Source organism: Pecten maximus, chromosome 4 (assembly GCF_902652985.1).
Source record: "Pecten maximus chromosome 4, xPecMax1.1, whole genome shotgun sequence".
NCBI classification, from domain to species: Eukaryota; Metazoa; Mollusca; class Bivalvia; order Pectinida; family Pectinidae; genus Pecten; species Pecten maximus.
The window spans coordinates 45,471,362-45,478,860 of NC_047018.1; the positions used below are offsets into that span (position 1 = coordinate 45,471,362).

The 7,499-nt window shown below is 30.7% G+C and overlaps 1 long non-coding RNA gene across 1 annotated transcript; it reads right to left on the bottom strand.

Moving 5' to 3' along the window:
* Positions 1-603: 603 nt before the first annotated feature.
* Positions 604-1,676, bottom strand: LOC117324816. Its single transcript, XR_004532069.1, has 2 exons — positions 1,519-1,676; positions 604-1,049 (listed from the first exon to the last, which is right to left on the bottom strand). It is a non-coding gene; the product is annotated as an uncharacterized LOC117324816 (long non-coding RNA).
* Positions 1,677-7,499: the final 5,823 nt, after the last annotated feature.

Genomic DNA, 7,499 nt, shown 5'->3' on the forward strand with positions numbered 1-7,499 from the left:
TGAAAAAGAGAGAGAGAGAGAGAGAGAGATTTCTACCTTTCTGCTAATGCTATTTTGACGAAATAAACCAAAAATGAAGGTTTCCTTTTTTATAACCAAATGGAATAAACAATGCATCAAGAGGGAACTCAAAATCTTTGATTCCTTTACTTTATGAATAATTGTCTATGTCTCACACTTGAACACAATGAACACAAATAGCACTATATGTAAGCGCAACTTTAAATAGATAAGAGTTTGTTGTTAGAATGTGTTGGTTTATTCAGTATTGTAACCCTAGTAATTTAAAATTTCTGGTGACAGTAAAAGGTATCATATATATCATTTTCCACGTGTCCTCATCAAAATCAAACAATTCATTTCAAATGGTTTTGCACGTGGGTTTGGTACTATTATGGCACAACAAATTGTAAAACTCTTGAGTTCCTCTCTTATGCTTCATGAATACTTCTTAATTTAGAAGAATATATAGATAACTAATCAACGTATTTAAAGTATGATCATTGGACACATATTTTGTTGATAGTGTTAACACTAAAAAAATTGTAACGGGATGAGCATATTGTGCAATCTGGTGCAGAGATAGAAACACAACACACTGTATTTACATTATTTACAACATTTAATTACATGATACACTATGAACAATTGCACATCCACACTCACTTTCACGCATTCAATAAGAACATATATCACAAATAAATGGTTCACTCTAGGAATGGGCAGATTTCCATCACTGTCTATGAGGTCACCTAAATAGTCTACACTGGTGGGCAGATTTCCACCATGGAGTGTCAACAAGAAACCCAGTTCTCTTCACAAGACGGCACCATCAAGCCTCATCACGAACAGTTCTATATTGCCAGCAAAGAATACCACTCATGGCTGTCTATCAAGGTTCTGGCTGTGAGTCGCAACCACAGTACTCAGGTCACCTCGCTCCACCACACATCAGTCTGGCATATGTCCCTGTCAGGACTCTGTTCTGACCATGATCCTTCCAGGATCATCCACACCACATTATGGTCTATCCTCACCAATGGGTTAAACTAAAATATAATACAAATATACTACTAAATAATTATGGCCCAACTAACCTAACCTATTTACAACCGTTATATTGACTGATATAATACATATATGCAATAAAATGACTACACCTTAAATTACTGAAAGTATGACACACGACGCCTTAATATTTACTACACTGACATGCACTCACGTTACACGTGTGCATATAACAATGACCATCCGTAATTCAGACTATGTAGACATTAACTAATATGTATATAATGCTACATGATTGGTATATCTCTAAAATATCATCTATATAACTGTACATGTCGTATCATACCCTATTAATGACTATACAATACGCTAAGCACACCTGTATACACCAGTGCAACATACTGGGTGGGTATCTATAAATAGACAACTATAATACCTTGCTGTTTATCTACACAGCATGTCAACAACAGTTATAAACAATATATACAATTGGGTATGTACGGTACTCACCACAAGTTGTAGTTTGCGTATCTATGTCCAATAAATGAGTAAATAGCCGCGGTGTTGTGCCGCTTCACCTGCATGTTGACGTGTTTACACCGCACGTTCTGGAATGTCCTTTGTCATATATCCGGTCACACATCCGGTTCACGTACAAGTCTTTGAGCGCGAAATACAAACAAAGCAAAGTACCATGGTATGTAACACCTTGATACGTGAGAAAGTTAGTGTTTACATCAAATTTTTATGAAAATTCAACAAAATTACAAAAAGTATTAGAATTATCTTTTAATAAGTCATTTATAATTATAACACCATTTTAAAATCATTTCTTATAGAAAATACTCTTGTTGCCTATTTTAAAACATGTATCATACCAAATAGGCATTTTCAATATATTTTTTTTCTCTCCAATAGAAATTTCTTTATCTGCTAATTTTCTTCATGACTGGAAAACATCTTTCCAAAAAAAGTTTTACATTTGTTATGAATAATTGATAATTATTCTGGACCACAATTAAAAAACATTTTTCATTAGCGTATTTTACGGAAAACACTTGCCATTTACCCTCTGATGTGAATGTGAATCATTTTAAGGCCCTCTTCTTGATAGTTTTTAATGATTATCTCCCTTTTTGTTTTATCAACTTTACTTTTCTAAAAGAAATTAAAGATTTCTAAGCTTAATATTTTAATAAAATTGTTATCCGGATTTGGTAAGGAGATAAATAGATGATTAAATTGGGGAATAAATAAAACTTTAATGATTTGTATTCTTCCTATTAATACTCTTCTACTCCAATGTTTAATTATAGACTTAAGTTTTACTAACCTTTTATCATAATTTAATTTAGGCATTTGATGTAAATCTACATGAAATTCTAAACCGAGTATCGTAAATTTTCGACTTCCCCATTGTAGGTTCCATTCTGAGTAAAAAACATCATCACCGTACTTTTTTATTGCCTATCCATATCACTTGTGTTTTGCTCTTACTTATTTTGAGACCAGATTTTTTTGCAAATGAATTTAGTTGTTTTATTGATTCTTTTTATTATTATTTTTGTTCTATAGTCTTATTGCTAGTATTTCTGAACACAAATTAAAAATATAAGGAGTTATAAGATCACCTTGCCAAAACCCCTCTTGATTTAAAAAAAAAAAAGACAGATTACCACCTTGATTAATTGCAGACATAGAGTTATTATGTAATGTTTTTTATCCAGCTTCTAATATCTTTATCAAAATTAAAATATCTGAATACATTATCAATAAACTCCCAGCTCACCGAATCAAACGCCTTTTTAACAATCCACAATTAAAAGCATCCCATCAATATCGTTATCCTCTGTATACTGCATAATTTCGTAAATTAATCGAGTATTTTCCCCTAACAATTTGCATGAAATAAAACCTATCTGGTCAGAATTAATTAATCTATCTAAAACAGTTTTAACCTAGACGTAATTTTGTAGATAATATTTAAAAGACAAACAGGTCTCCGTTTTTTTAGAAATTGCCTTGGTTTATCACCTCTAGGTATGCATGTATCAATTCCCAGTTTTTTGTGTTATAGATAAGTTTCCAGAGACATCTTCCTCTCTTAAAGTCAGTAATTTTTAATGTAATGATAGGTACGGAATGATCAGATCTGTAGCCATTTTCAATACTAGATTTTTGTATATTACTTGACATATTTTCCGATACAAGAAAAAAATCTAAACGTGCCAGCTTAATGAGATTGTTTCTTCTCCATGTATATCTCGTACAATCTTGATGTTGTTCTCTATAAATATCTACTAAACTAAATTCCTCTATCAGATCAATTACTTGATCTCGTGCCTAAGGATTATTTATCTGTTTATAACTTCTATCATAATCAAGGTCAGGGTTCAGCACTAAATTAAAATCTCCACAAATGATACAAAAGTCATTACTCTATTCATTTATCACATCTATTACTTGCTGGTAAAAACTAGGGGTGTCAGAGTTTGGACCATACACTGTTATCAAAGTCACTTTTTTTATCATTTATCAACATGTCTAAGGCTATAAAATTACCTTCTACATCCTTTCTTTTTCATTCAGAACTTTACCTTCAAAAGTAGTACTTAATAAAATTGCTACCCCAAGCGTTAAATCTAAATGAACTAAAGTGAGAGCTATATCCCCATTCTGACCTAATAATATTTCCCATTTCAACCGTAATAAGGGTATCCTGTACATAATAAATATTGCCCTTAAGGCGCTTTAATATGAAAATACATCTTTCCGCTTACCTTTCTCATTCAAACCCTGGCAGTTTGCCGATACTATTCTAATAAAATCTTTAATTGATTATTATATGCAAAGTATACCAACCCCTTGAACTTCCAACACAACTATGATAATAATGTGGATACAAGAATTTATCAAGAAGGCTGATAGAAAGGGTGAAGAGAAAGAAAGTACGAGAGAAAATAAAATAAGATAACATTTGATAATTTATATAAAAAGTCAGTACAGTTGAAACTTACAGATGTTATCTGCCAGACGAAAATAAACTTTCGTAAGTTCATTTCAGTATGAAATCGCATCAGTTACAATAGCCTTTATCAAATTCCATTCATGAAATAATACATGATTATTCGTAAACGAAACATTCGACGACAGAAATTTCCTACACATACATTATCACTGAGTGATGGCTGTTGATGACTCACTTGTACTATAGTCGACATCAGCTTCTGTTTTATCCAAATGTGACGGGAATATATAGGTCGATCATGTATCTGGACAAACTAATTTACACATATCACTATGATACAAAGTATACCCTGATTAAGAGATACTGCAACATTGTTTATCATATGTTGTCAATATCACAAATAAACCTACTCCTCCGGTTAATCTGATCTGAAATATTTTCAATGTTAATAATGAAGAGTGATCAGTATTGTTTTATATATTATCCTCTTGTGTAAGTATAATGATATAATATGAATATTAAATTGATGACATCGATCTGTTAATAGTATGATTGGTATTAATGGAATAAAAGAAACGTCATGCTACATCTGTAATTTAAAGCGGGTTGGTCGTCTTTATGTCTAAGAAATCAGTTGCCATCACACCTTTACATACCTGCCAACTTAGACTTTTTTTCAAACAGAAAAGGGGAGCAAGAGAATTTTATAACTGTCTGTGTAAAAATAATATAACATCTACTGGGAAAAGAAATGGGAAGCATTGTTTGATTTTGATGATAATATATGGAGAAAGATTAAACACCTTTCAAAATTTCTAAAAATACAAAATTACAGTGGCTTCAGTTGAGAAAAATCAATATATTCCAACTACCAACTCATATCTCTATAAAATAGGCCTAGCTGATAGTCCATTCTGTTACCATTGTAATAATGAGAATGAAACAATAGTTCATGCATTATGGGAATGTGAAAAAGTACAGCTATTTTTGACAAATTTTGAATTTTGTTAGATTTATAATTCATTCCCTTTAGTTTAACAAAGAGTCTTTTATCTTTGGATTTTATGAAGGTAAAAACAATGTTGATAATTTAATTATTTTAATTATCAAGCAATATATAAATAGCACAAGATGCCAGGAAAAGAGTCTGTCTTTATCAGCTTTGAAAAATTACATTAAAGAAACATACCACACTCTTAGATATACTGCAACCAGTAAAGGGGAAACTCATCTTAACATCTTTAATAAGGACTGGGAAAAATGGCGAAGATTACTGGTCTCTACATAAATTATAAATATGTTTAGAGGTTTCATTCTATTTTTCGGAACTCTATGAGATACTAGTGTAGCTGGTCCCTCCATATAGCATGGTATCTTATCTTGGTAAATGTTTGGATTATTTTTCACAAGTGAAAAGTATCATAAAAAACATATTGAATGAATAATTTTCGATTTTCACTGGTAAAAATGTAATAAAATTATTATGACTTGGTGGTGCTTTTCAGTAAGAGTTATTGCCCTTTTGTATTTCTATAGTTGACTTATATTATCAAAGTTCCTGGCAATATGATGATCAGATTCACTTATTTCTTATTTAATACATCAAGCCCATTGTCAAATCCTCATGTACCCTTCTCCCTCTTATTAAACAATTCTTTCTCCACACTGACTTTCTTTTTTCTTTTCTTTAATTTCTTCTATCCCTCGTTCTTTCTTTCATAAATACAGTACATGCCAACTTTTTAAAGCTACATTGTAGATCATTTATATATCATATTCAATATACTGTTGAATTTTAACTAATTATGAAGAATGGAAGGATTGTATGTATGATGTATGGATAAATTGAATTGTAAATGTATTATGTACTGTTGAAAAATCTTCTAAAATTTAAAAAAAAAAAAATATATTACTTTTTGATTTAACAAATTATGTAATGCTTCAGAAATTTTGATGATATAAAAGAATGCTGAGTGAGTTTTCCTGGTTTACAAGTAAAACGAATAAAACATTAGAAGCTGATACGTATGTATATCGAGTAATATTTTTAAGTGGTATTATATTCTATTTCGTAATTCACTTCGCTGTAGTAGTAAAGCTAACCAAGCAATAATTATTCATTGTTTTTATGGGTGAGTCATTGGTGTCTAATACAACGAATATGCAATGTTACTTAAAACAATTCATGCGCAGGGTGCGTACTGAAATAAATTAAAACGAACAAAAAACTTAATATCCTAATGTATAGATAATATTGAATACTAATTCGATGAATTGTTTTGAAGTTATGGCAGTGTGACAAATGGGACAATGTGTTATCTTGAATATGTATATATCAGAAGAAGCGCTGAAGAGACAACCCTGCGGGAGATCAGTCGTAACCTCTTGGTCAATTCCGTCGTCAGGACTCGGAATCAATTATTGATCCTTGAAGATATTGACCAAGCTGTTGCGATTTGATGTGTTTCTCCAGGTTAAACATTTTACTATTCAGTTCGTGTCCTGAAATATAAACCATATCTTTCTATGAAATGTGTGGTTTATGACTATTTCATGAGACATACAACAACTGAATTATTAAAGGTTAAAGGGTTCAGAAACAAAAATATTATCCCCAACTGTTTTTTTGGCTTTTTTTGTTTTTTGTTTTGTTTGGGAGAGCCTGCGCCTAATAAAGTGATAATCCAAATATATAATGCAATTGTGCGCCATCTGTTGTGAAAAGAATTAGTTGTAAACAAATCTATACTATTGGAAAACAAAGGTATGAATTATTTCTTTGGATTTAGATGTAACAAAATGCGTGGCAAACAATTATGATATATATCCCAATTAAAATATTTGGTATTTGGTATACAATTAAAAGTTTCGTTATATATTAGTGTTTTAATTCAAATCTACCAAACAGAGCGTTTATTTGCAGTTTTTACACAAAGGGGCTTTTTTCAACTTTTTTTCCAGCTTTTATTTTATTCCACAGTACATCATAAGAAACATGTATAAAGTTTGTTGCGAAATATAATATTTACAAAAACAAAACATTGCAAGAAAAGTTTGATATAAAATAATATGTGCAAATCAATATGCAAATCAATATCATATTTATCATAAAAATAAAAAAATAAATAATGGCCAAAAGACTGCAATGACAAAAATGTTTAATGCATTTTGTATCTCCATTTGTGACACAAATACTGATGGACAGGTATAAGAAAATACACATAGTAGCATACATTTTCACTGCTATTAACATGAATTTCAGATATGACGTACATATATAGTTCATAGATTAAAGTTGTCCTGATTTACTTACTTACCAGTATATTAATATAACTACAATACATGTATAATATATTATAATATGAAATATTAAAAATTTTAATTTGACTTTGTTTGTTCAGATAGTCTTCTCTGGCCTTAAAGGCATCTCTCAAAAACATACCAAACCTCTTTGCATACTGTAGGTCGGTCATAAGAGTGCAAAATATACAAGCTGTGTCACTGTTTGAGGAAAAATTCATAC